The sequence below is a fragment of the Plecotus auritus genome, assembly GCF_963455305.1.
Source record: "Plecotus auritus genome assembly, chromosome: 4".
Classification (NCBI taxonomy): Eukaryota; Metazoa; Chordata; class Mammalia; order Chiroptera; family Vespertilionidae; genus Plecotus; species Plecotus auritus.
Window position 1 is genome coordinate 12,635,689 of NC_137775.1, and position 11,417 is coordinate 12,647,105.

An 11,417-nucleotide genomic window follows, 5' to 3' on the forward strand; every position below is an offset into this window, starting at 1 on the left:
GCTATCATCTGTTGTACGTTGCATAGAGTATTCACTTTCTAACTTGAGGGTCTAATTATAAGATAGTTGGTTTTTATGCATAATACTCATCTGAAATAAAATTTTTCAAAGGTCACATTTTAACTTTGGTTAATAGGAAATGCCTTTAACCAAAATTAGTGTAGGAAAAGTTCAGGATGGTTTGAAATAATCCCAGGAAACAAATTAATGTCAGCAATTGTCCAGGAATCCTAGTTGATAGGCCATAACCTGTGATAAAATTGGTGGAAAGGGAGAGTGCAAAAAAGAATCTGCTTAAGGTTTAAAGAAATATATACATTTATTGTAGAAAAAATTAATTTGGAGACATAAAGGAAAATAACTTAGAATACCATTGTTCACCGATTACATTTTTGGTGACAATCCTATAATTTTTTTGTACTTATATTTTAAAAATGGATCCTACTGTAACGGGTTTAATAAAGAGATTCTTTTTAAACTATAAACTATAAAAAGAGTCTTTTATTCTGTTTTGTATTTTGTCATTGTGTTTGGATACAAACAAATTACATTAGCACATGATAAAATGTTTGGAAAAATTAGTTCACATTCAGTTATCCTTAATGAATTTTTAACCTTAGTTCATATTTTAAAGGCAATTTTATACTTATCTCTTTTCTCTTACCTTCTAGAGATTCAAGAACTATAAATTAATTTTGCCTTCTGGATTCATATCCAGATGATGGCAAAATAAAAATTAGACGTACTCTCAGATCAAGCTATCTGCTGTTGGTCATATTTATACTCCCCTTCATTTGAACTAGTAATTTAAGTTGCTTTTATGCGGATGAGAAAAGATCCATTTGTCTTGGAGAAGGAAAGCTTCAGCAAAATGAAAAATATCAGAATGTAGGCAAGTTACACTTGTATGTATCTAATGTTTCCATTCTGATGAAGATTGATTGCAACTGCTTTATCTTTTATGGGTTTGGTTCTATGAACCTTTTATTTTGACAAATGTATATTTTACAATGTTATTCCTCAGTAACAGCTTGTACATAACAACTGCCTAGAATTTCTTATTTTTATGAACTTTAATAGAGAAGTAGATGGGTAATGGCAATAGTAACTGACTCTCTTCTCCAGGGAGGAACCTGTATTTTAACTAGATTTTAGATAATTAGAAAGAAAATGGGACTCAAAAATGTGGAAGTTAACCTAACTGGAGATGTTTGACAAAGCATTTGTCTGGTGCAGTGCTTCTCAGCTGGAGTGATTGTGCCCCCCAGTGGACATTGGACAATGGAGACATTTATGTTTCACCACTGGGTTCGGTCGGGGAGTGGGGACAGGACTACTAACTGGTATGTAGTGAGAAAGGCCAGGACAGTCTTCAAAGAATTACTAGGCCTCAAATGTCAGTAGTGTTGAGGCTGACAAGCCTTGATTTTTTTTATTTGGGGAGGAATGGTGATGGATGTTGCCTGAAATGGGAATTGTAAAAATACAAGTTTGTTTAGATTTGAATCTATAGATCATAGTTTAGAGATGAAATAAACATGCATATTTTAATAATTTGAAATAACTTCTACTCACGAGTTCTAGTCATTTTCACTATCTTTGATACTTTTTAAAAATATGTTTTTAAGAACAATATAAAATCTGCTGGATGAAAGAAATTACTAACTTGATGTCTATAGATTGGATAATTTGAAGCATGTGATTTCTTATACATGTGTAAAACATTGCTGTCTCAAAAAACTTGACTTTGTTTCAAATAAACAATAAGCTGACAAGCTTTGAAAAACTGATAGGCATCAAAATGTCAAAGATAGTTTGGCTGGGTGGCTCAATGGTTGAGCATCGACTCATGCATCAAGAGGTCACAGGTTCAATTTCAGGTCAAAGCAATGCCCAGGTTGCAGGATCAATTTCCAGTAGAGGTTGTGCAGGAGGCAGCTGATTGATGTTTCTCTTATCAATATTTCTCTTTCCCTTCCTCATAAATCAACTAGAAGCCTGGCGCACAGATTCGTGCACTTGGGTGGGGTGGGGGGGAGGTCCCTCAGCCTGGCCTGCGCCCTCCGCAGTCCAGGATCCCTCGGGGGATGTAGCAGTGCGCCAAGCAGCAGGCAGCCAGGGAAGAGCCTGAGCCGCTCGAACTCATCCCGGCTCACTGAGCCTGCCTTTGGCCATGAGCCCAGCTTCTGGCTGAGTGGCGCTCCTGCTGTGGGAGTGCACTGACCACCAGGGGTCAGCTCCTGCATTGAGTGTCTGCCCCCTGATGGTCAGTGCACATCATAGCGACTGGTCGACCAGTTGTTCCTGTTGTTTGGTTGTAAAGGTTGCTTAGGCTTTTATATATACAGATATAAATAAAAATATGTCCCATGCTTGTTTTTGAGGTCATATCTCCAAGAATAAAGACTATCATTGATAAATATCTTTGCCTCTTGTTTTTAAATAATTCATCCAATGACCTTTTTTTGTTCTCTGAAACTAACATTGATTGAAGTCTAATGTGATTTTCCCAAATCTTGCCTTTTCTTGGCCTACAGAAAGATGATGTATGAGGGAAAATTATAGAGAAATAAACCTGCTTATGGTGTGCATGGGATATGTATGTGGATGTAAAAATAGTTCTGATAAGTCTGTAATTGATTTTGGACTGTGGGGTGCAACACCAAATATAAACTATCCAGGAGATTAACAGAAGGCACAAGAAATATCAAGGCAAATGATTTCATTAAATATTAATTTATGAGTTACTTGGAAGCTGAAGCTCATCTATACATAAGTATGCAGAATATCAAGTTGCTTGCAAAACCAGACTATATCAGATACACTCTGAGATCCTCAGCTTATCAGATGGAATATAAGACCAGCCACGATGCTCATAGCATATCAATTGATGATGCTTTTAATTTATTTAAAAGAAAGAAAATCATAGCTTTCCCACTGCCTGCACTTGTGGTCCTCAAAAAAAAAAAAAAAAAAAAGTTAATACGAGCATGTGTACATACTCTATTTGGGGAGGTAGAAGTAGATATGATTGCTGTGTCAAACAGTAATATTGGCAAATTTTTCTCCATTGGACCTGTGCCATATTCCCACTTGCAATAAACCAGGGTACTTATCTCCTTAGGATCTGTTGTTGACTTGCAGATGTTTGCCAATTTGATGGATGAGAAATACTTTTGTTGTTCCAATTTGCATTTTATAGTAGGTAGTTTGTGTTTCCAAAGATGGCTGTAACAAAGGTTCCCATCCACATGCTTTGTTTTGCAGTGTCACCTGGCCAGTTTTCCACAACACTTTCCTTGAATCTGGGCTGGCCCTTGACCGATTAGTAGTATGTGTCAGAAGTGACATCGTGCAGCTTGCAAGGCTGTTGTCTTAAAAGATATGTCTTCCTCTTTCTTGTTCTTGGAGTCCTGAGCCATCAGGTAATGAGAGAGAGAGAGAGGGAGGGAGGGAGGGAGGGAGGGAGGGAGGGAGGTGTTACAAGTAAAGTTGAAGGTCTTTCCAATAGTTATAAACCATTTCCTTTTTTCCTTGTGAATGTACATGTCTTCCCATTTTTCTTCTGTTTTCTGGCATCTTTTTTTTTCATGAGGCCTTTATAAATTAGTGTTATTTGTCCTTTGTGATATAAGTTGCAAACATTTTCATCTCAGTTTGTCATTTACCTTTGATCTTGTTTTTAGTTTTATTTTTTACATACTGTTTTAATATTGTGGCTAAACTTATCAATATTTATTGGTTCTAGATTCATAGAAAATCTTTCCCCACTTACAGATTATAGAGGAAGTTATTCATGTTATCTTTCATTGTATCTAGTTTCTCACTCTCTTTCCCCCTCTCCACCTCTCCTCCCTTCCTCTTTTCCCAACCCTCCCCTTCCCTCCCCTTATTAGATATGGATCTAATTTTGTCTTTTTCTAAATGGCTAACCAATTGTTCCATTTTTTAAAGGTCCATCTTTTGCCCAGTGATTTGAGATTGCCATCTTTATCATATACTGCATTTTGATTTGTAACTTGGAAAAATTGATGTTTCTGTGAGGGGACAAATCCTGGAAACACCTATCTCATCACTGTTAAGTCCCATTTCTCAATTCTGCAGCATCAGCAGATTTCAGCGAAGTGGTTAATGAGCATACTTGCCTAGGATGTAGGCATATTCACTTCCTAATGATCTTTATTACATTGAAAATAGCAAGTGTTGAATATGCTAGTCTTTGTGCAGTAAATATTAATGTTTTATTTTCCCCAGTGATATTGTATCCAAATGGCATTTGCCAGATCAAACTGAAACTGAATTCTGAGGTCACCTTAATGTCTATTCATTTCACCAGGGGTAGAGTCATATGTATTATGTTAATTTTTCTTACTTTCTTATCTTTGCTAGACACATGATTTAAGAGCAATTTATTTGAATAAATCACATTTCTATTACATAAGTTACATAAAATTGGAAGGACTGAATTCTTCTGTCAGGTATAGGCATTGATTAGACATATATACCCCTGCCTCATAGGAGAAAAACAACTCTATTAGTGTCTTTTGAGAATATTCAGGTATGGGGCTTCTGGAATAAAGAATTCATTGTGCTTCTGAGTTACTAGCTGATGTTTCTGCTATTGACACAGTACATATTCATGCAACAGATTGTGTTTCTCCCTTTGGCTTTGACTACTAGGATGCTCAGAACCAAAGGGTGGTTCTAATTCCATTGAGTATTATTGTCAACTCTACCTTCATATAATTTTTTGCCTTATGTTTCATGAACCCCAATTTCCTCATTCACTTATTTTAGTTTTTGTAAAGCTTAACGGCCATATTAGGTTATCCAAAAAAAAAAAAAAAAAAATGGATCTCACCTCTGTCTACATTAAGTCAAAGATTACTGGGGATGGGGTTAGAATTGTTACCCAGGCTCCAGCAGCTTGAATAGTCCTTATTCCCATCAGCAAGAATAGTCCTTCTTGCCCTAACCGGTTTGGCTCAGTGGATAGAGCGTCGGCCTGCGGACAGAAGGGTCCCAGGTTCGATTCCGGTCAAGGGCATATACCTTGGTTGCCAGCACATCCCCAGTAGGAGGTGTGCAGGAGGCAGCTGATCGATGTTTCTCTCTCATCGATGTTTCTAACTCTCCATACCTCTCCCTCTCTGTGAAAAGTCAATAAAATATATTTAATAATAATAAAAAGAATAGCCCTTCTTGCTGGCTCTTAGCTGCACTTCTCTTCACGGGGCTCTGACATCTGCTCTGCTCCCTCACTCTCTCCTTTCTCAAGCACCTGATTATAAGCTTCTACGGGCAAATGTTCTCCCACTCCCTCCCTCATTCAAGTCAACTCATGCAAACAGATATCACAGGCTTGCAAATGTACTGCTTCTTTAACATTCCCGAAATCCCTGTAGCTCAACCCAGATCCACACTATAGGTTAATCCAACCTGGGAAGCCAGAAAAGGTACCACAGAGCACAGGGGAGTGAGCGAACTTGCTCTATTTTCTCTGCCCCTGGCTCATTTCCCTGCAGCGCCAGGGCTATGTTTTCTTTCCAGCTACTCCAAATACTGCTCTCTTTTCTACCATTTCTCAGGGCACAGTGTGTCTGCCAAGGTGCACCATGCTGGCCATGCCCTCTCGCATAGTCTTCCTATCCATGGGTTTCTTGCCACTGATGAACATGTGGGATGTGGATGGAAATAGCTCAGTTAATGTCCTGACACTTGGATGAATATGTGCTGCTTGAGAAAAACTGTGCCAATAATTTGTTGAAAAAGAACAAGGTTCCTATGCTCTTTATAGATTGAAAGAAAAGAGCATTAATTAAAGAAATTATTCTCTTTTCATTTGAGTCATTCCAAGTTATGTAATCAAAATATGGTTTTATAATTTTTTCCCATTCATGAATTAACTCTTTGCTATTTGATTCAAGTTAGTTCAATTAAATGTCAAATTATATGTAAGGTGGGCTTGTTCCCTGATGGTTCATGGGCTGACACTCAACCACCTTGTCACACCAGCCAGGCCATCCACAAATATTTTTAATTCTTAAAATTAATAGGAGATTTGATAGATACAGTGTGCAAACAGTATGAGATTCTTTCACTGGCTTTCTGAACTTCATACATTGAACAAGGGCACAACAAAGGCTTGATAATTTGTATCATTTATTCATATATAATAAATTAACCTAAGTCTTAGTGGCTTGAAACAATAGCCTTTATATCTCATGGTTTCTGAGGTTGAGATCCAGGTGCAGCTTAGCTGGGTCCTTTGCTCTAGAGTTTCTCACCAGCTGTCCAGTGTTGGCCAGGGCTGCAGGCTCACCTGCAGGCTCAAGTGGGGCAGGCACTGCTCTAAGCTCCCCCATGGGGCAGTTGGTCGGATTCAGTTCCTAGAGGGTTGTTGGACTGAAGGCCTTAGTTCCTCCCTGGCTGTTGGCTGGAGGCTGCTCTCAGTTTCTTTCCACAAAGGCCTCTCTGTATAGGAGCTCAGAACATGGCAGCCCGTTTCTACCAGAGCAAAACACCCAAGAGAGCCAACGAGTGCCAGCAAGATGGAAGTTACATCTTTTGTAAGTTAATCATGAAAATAACATCCTAATACGTTTACTATACTCAATTTGTTAAAAAGGAGGTCTCTAAGTCCAGCCCTTAGGAGAAATGAATGTTAGGAGCAAAAGCCAGATTTACCTTTAATATACTCTGATTTCTGGCTTGTGTTTTCCAAAGAGTCTGACCTCATTGAACTGCTTACCTTGAGGGATAGAGGAGAATAGAGGGGAATGTTTTTTTAAATTAAGGAGAGGAAGCCAAGGAGATTTCCTTAGGAGCAAATAAGTTAGAAGTCAAGGAGCCTGTTGAGAGCTACTTGCACTAGAGTTGAGTGGGGTGAGGGATCAGAGTTGACTTTAAATGGATTTAAGGAAAATAGATATTTCTTACACACCTGTGTAAATTTGTGGATTGAGAATCATAGCCACTTATGATATTTGTTACAGTTTATTCACTTTAAGAGCAGATATGTGATTGAGAGGAGACTAACACCAATGTTTTAAACTAACTGTATAGTTAGTTTATGGATTTAAGTCTCAGTGTGCCTAATTTAATTTGGTTGTTTTTAGAACTCTATAAAGCCTATTAAATCATGTTCAGTAGAATTAGTTCCAGAACAATTACTGATGCTTCCACTAGACTTAATGTTCCTTTTATAATTATTTTCCGATACATGAAATGTAAAAATACAAGAACAAATACATTTTTGCTGTTTTAACTTGCTAGTTATCAGAATTCGGTGTTTATTGGACCTGGGAGATAAAAATATTACATTTTCAAGTTTGAGATGAAAAATTTTAGTAAAATAAACAAAAATAATGATACATCCTAAGCCTCATCCTTCATTCTATTGCTTCTTCCACTTGAAAGCATTTGAACATTTAATATTGCCTCTTATTCTTCCATTCCCACTACTGCCATCTTGGTGAGAGCCCGTGGTCTCTCTCTCTCTGCTGGACTTCTGCCAGAGCTTCCCAGTACCTCCCCCCCACCCCCGATTTACCTTTTTTGTTTGTTTTCAGATCACTCCACTGCTGTGTATAAATGTTTGAGGGACAGAAGTGGCCACTTCTGTCCCTCAAACATTTATACACAGCAGTGGAGTGATCTGAAAACAAACAAAAAAGTTAGATCACAGCACTTTCTTCTCAAGACCCACCCATCCCTTCTCATTCAACTTCGAATACAGTACAAACCCCTCAGATCTTCCCAGCCAGCCTCCAGTGTCCACTCTGCTTTCCTCTGCTCTACCCGTTGATCTGATCCTCTTACTAAACTCTGGAGCCTAATTTAGATGAATCAAGCACTAAAAAAAAAACAAAAAAACAAAAACAAGCAAATGAATAAACGCAAAGCAAATATGCCTGAGGTGGTCAATATGTGCATACTGATTATTTTTAATAGATAAATTTCCCATTAGCTTTTGCCTGGATCCATTCAGGTTCTGTCGTGTATTAGCTTCTAGTTCATTCTGTCAAATGACAATATAATTGAGGACTTTGTGTCAGAAGCAGATTAACACAGCCTTCTCTGCCATTACTTTCCAAGCTGAATGAAGGTGACCTGTTTGGCTGTTCAGTTAATCTTTTGCTGAGAGTTAAAAGATTCAGAATGTATCAGTTGGATGAAGTTTAGCAGTAATATCTGTGGACCAGGTATTTTGTGGTAATTAAAGACTGGGCAGTGGATTGTGAGTCTGAAGCAGATTTATTTGTTATTACATTTTCTTTCCTTTAGCTCACCAGTCCTCATGAGTTAGACATCTAGTTTTCAAAAATAACCTGTTAACAACCAGTCCTCATGAGTTAGGCATCTAGTTTTCAAAAATAACCTGTTAACAACGTTGGCCATAAAAAGGAGGTACATTTTCTTGACCAAACAATACACCATCACACTGGACAGTCTTGAATGGGTTGGAGAAAATGAAAATTTTAATTAGTCTCAATGCTCTTCAGAAAGTGCAACATCTATTTCAGCAAAACAAATCATTTCTCTTTGGTTAAAAAACAAAAGTGGAGTCTAAACTCTCCTCACCTTTGGGTGTGAGTCTAAGTGTGCAGATTGCATAGGGCCAGTTCCTTCTCTATGGTATTCTTTCTCCCAGTTGTCCTGCACAGTGGACAGCATTGAGGCCAAGCTTAGACCACCTTTCCTGAGATGTTATGTTATGAGTCTTTTAGATCTCCCAGGGCACATCCTGCATAAAAGGCTTCAACTTCTCAGAAGAAAAATAAGACTATGTGTAAGACATCAAAATACGTACTGAGAGATGATGAAAACAAACAAAATGACACATTAAAAGCTTTCAGCACTGCCTTCAGAGTCAAAGAAATGTCCATTAGGTACCTACAGGGTGCTTAGTACTTAGCTGGGATGAACAAACCATTTATTTGGGCCGTCAGGAATGGCATATATACAACAATAAATAATATGAGTAATATTTAGCATGATGAAGACACAATCACACACTAGGAACCAACAGGATGGAGATCAAGAAGACTGAGATAGGTAACCAGCAAAACTTTCAAGAGTCTTCAGTGATGAGAATAATTTGCCTAGGAGCCAGAGCCTTAATTATTTTCTCTATGAAGCTTATATGATGGCTTCCTTGTTTTTGTCTTGTTTTTTCCAGCTGACATTCCAGTCCCTCAGAAATGTGATCATTTAGGCAACAGTTGGCTCCTTCTAAAGAAGCATAAGTCCTTCTGCATTCTGTGTACCTATCTCCAGATATTTGCATTGTACGGCTGGGCTTATGGAACTGTTCAATCTCATTTCTGCCCTCAAATTTGGACTCATGTTTCTTTGAAGGCAACATAATAACTTCTTACCAAAACTGTTTAGTACCTCCAAAGGGCTGACCACCACAGGACTCATCAGCGTCCTCTGTCCAACAGCCTCAGGATGGGGCTGAAGGGCTTTCTCCTGGTCCCCAACACCAATAGTAAACCATTACTCCGGAACGAGTAAGCCCTCTCTGAAGGCTCTTTCATCTTTCTCCTCTTCCTAGCTGTCATAGCTGCTCACTCTTCCAACTCAGTGATGACCATAGACTCAGGCTCACTGTCTTCCTCTTCATCCCAAACCCCACCATCATTCCTGAAAGGAGCACAGGCTTTGGAACCAGAGAGGTGGGTTTTAAAACACAGCTCTACCCTCCACGAATAGTCTGACCAAAGGCAAGTTGTGTAACTTCTAGGACCCTTACTTTCTCATATGTAAAACAACAACAGTTCTTCAAAATGGCTGGAGACTACGCATGTAAGTTTCTCACCACAATCCCCGACCCACAGAAAGTGATGCATAAATGTTGCTTAAGTACGTTGCTATGATGTGGAAAGCACACCCAATGCCTGGTTTTTGTTCAGTGCTCGGAGAAGCCGACAAGGCACCCCAAGTGTCCCTCAGGAGTTCCCGAGACTAAAACGATTAGCGGGCTCTGAGCACCTGCTGCCTTTCCCTGAGTATCATGGGTGCTAAATGACTCTTCACTGACTGAGTCTACCTTTCTCTGTTGCTTTGCCAAAACGAGCCCATATGCTTTAAGTTAGTGGGATTTGCCACTGTCTTTTTATCTAGTTTTTTCCTTTCACAGGGTAGAAATAGCGGCAAGAGGCACATACTGGTAAGAACATCCTCAGATCGTCTTGTTTTATTTTTGGATGCTCTCTCGAATTTTACTTCTGCTTTAATCATTTCTGTAAGACTAAATAATGTATCTCTTTATGTTTCTCTGTTGCCCTGTCATTTTGTAACATCAAAAGTGTGTTCTAGACAAAATTGTGATTTAGCTGTTGTTCTGGATCCTGGATTGCCTGCAGCCATTGGATTTAAAATTCTCGAGAGAGTAAACCACTGTGTCTCTGGTGACTTGGGGGTAGTGGCAAATCTCTGGGGAATATACAAGTCTGTGAGCCATACACGAAGAGGTCGCCTTTCATCATCAGAGGGGGCAAAGTAATTTGGAGCTGATTAACCGCACAATGATAAAGGGATCTTTCTTCAGAATCATCTTTAAATTATTGCCCAAATTGTGCTTAAAACACTCCCTCACTTGCCCTTCCCATTCTCATCTATTCCTGTTCCCCAAGGAAGATTAACAAAAAGTAGACAAAATTAATTTCTCAAATTCTTAAGAAGATAGAAGTTTAAGCCTATTATATTAGAGCATTTTATCTTTCTTGTGCAAATACTGTTGATGGCAATTTGAATTTTGCTTATGACTGAAATGCACAGTACCTCTTCTTTCATCATGTGATCTTTGCTGGTTTTCTAATGTTATTACCTTTCTCAGACAATTCTCATTTTATTTATTTTTAAAATCTTTAAAAATCTTTATTGTTGAGATTATTACAGATGTCCCTCCCCCCCCCCACCATTGCCTCCCTCCACCTGGTCCCTGCCCCGCCCCAGGTCTTTAACACCCTGTTGTCTGTGTCCATAGGTAATGCATATAAGATCTTTGTTTAATCTCTTCCCGCCCCCATCCCCCTTCCCTCTGAGAATCATTAGTCTGTTTCATGTCCATGCCTATGATTCTATTTTATTCACCAGTTTATTCTGTTCATTAGATTTCTTATTCATTTATTTTGATTTTTAGATTCAATTGTTGATAGGTATGTATTTGTTGCCATTTTGTTGTTCATATTTTTTTTCTTCTTCTTCCTCTTCTTAAATAATATCCTTCAACATTTCATATAATACTGGTTTAGTGGTGATGAACTCCTTTAGCTTTTTCTTGTCTGTGAAGCTCTTTATGGGACCTTCAATTCTAAATGATAGCTTTGCTGGGTAGAGTAATCTTGGTTGTAGGTCCTTGCTATTGATCACTTTGAATATTTCTTGCCACTCCCTTCTGGCCTGCATAG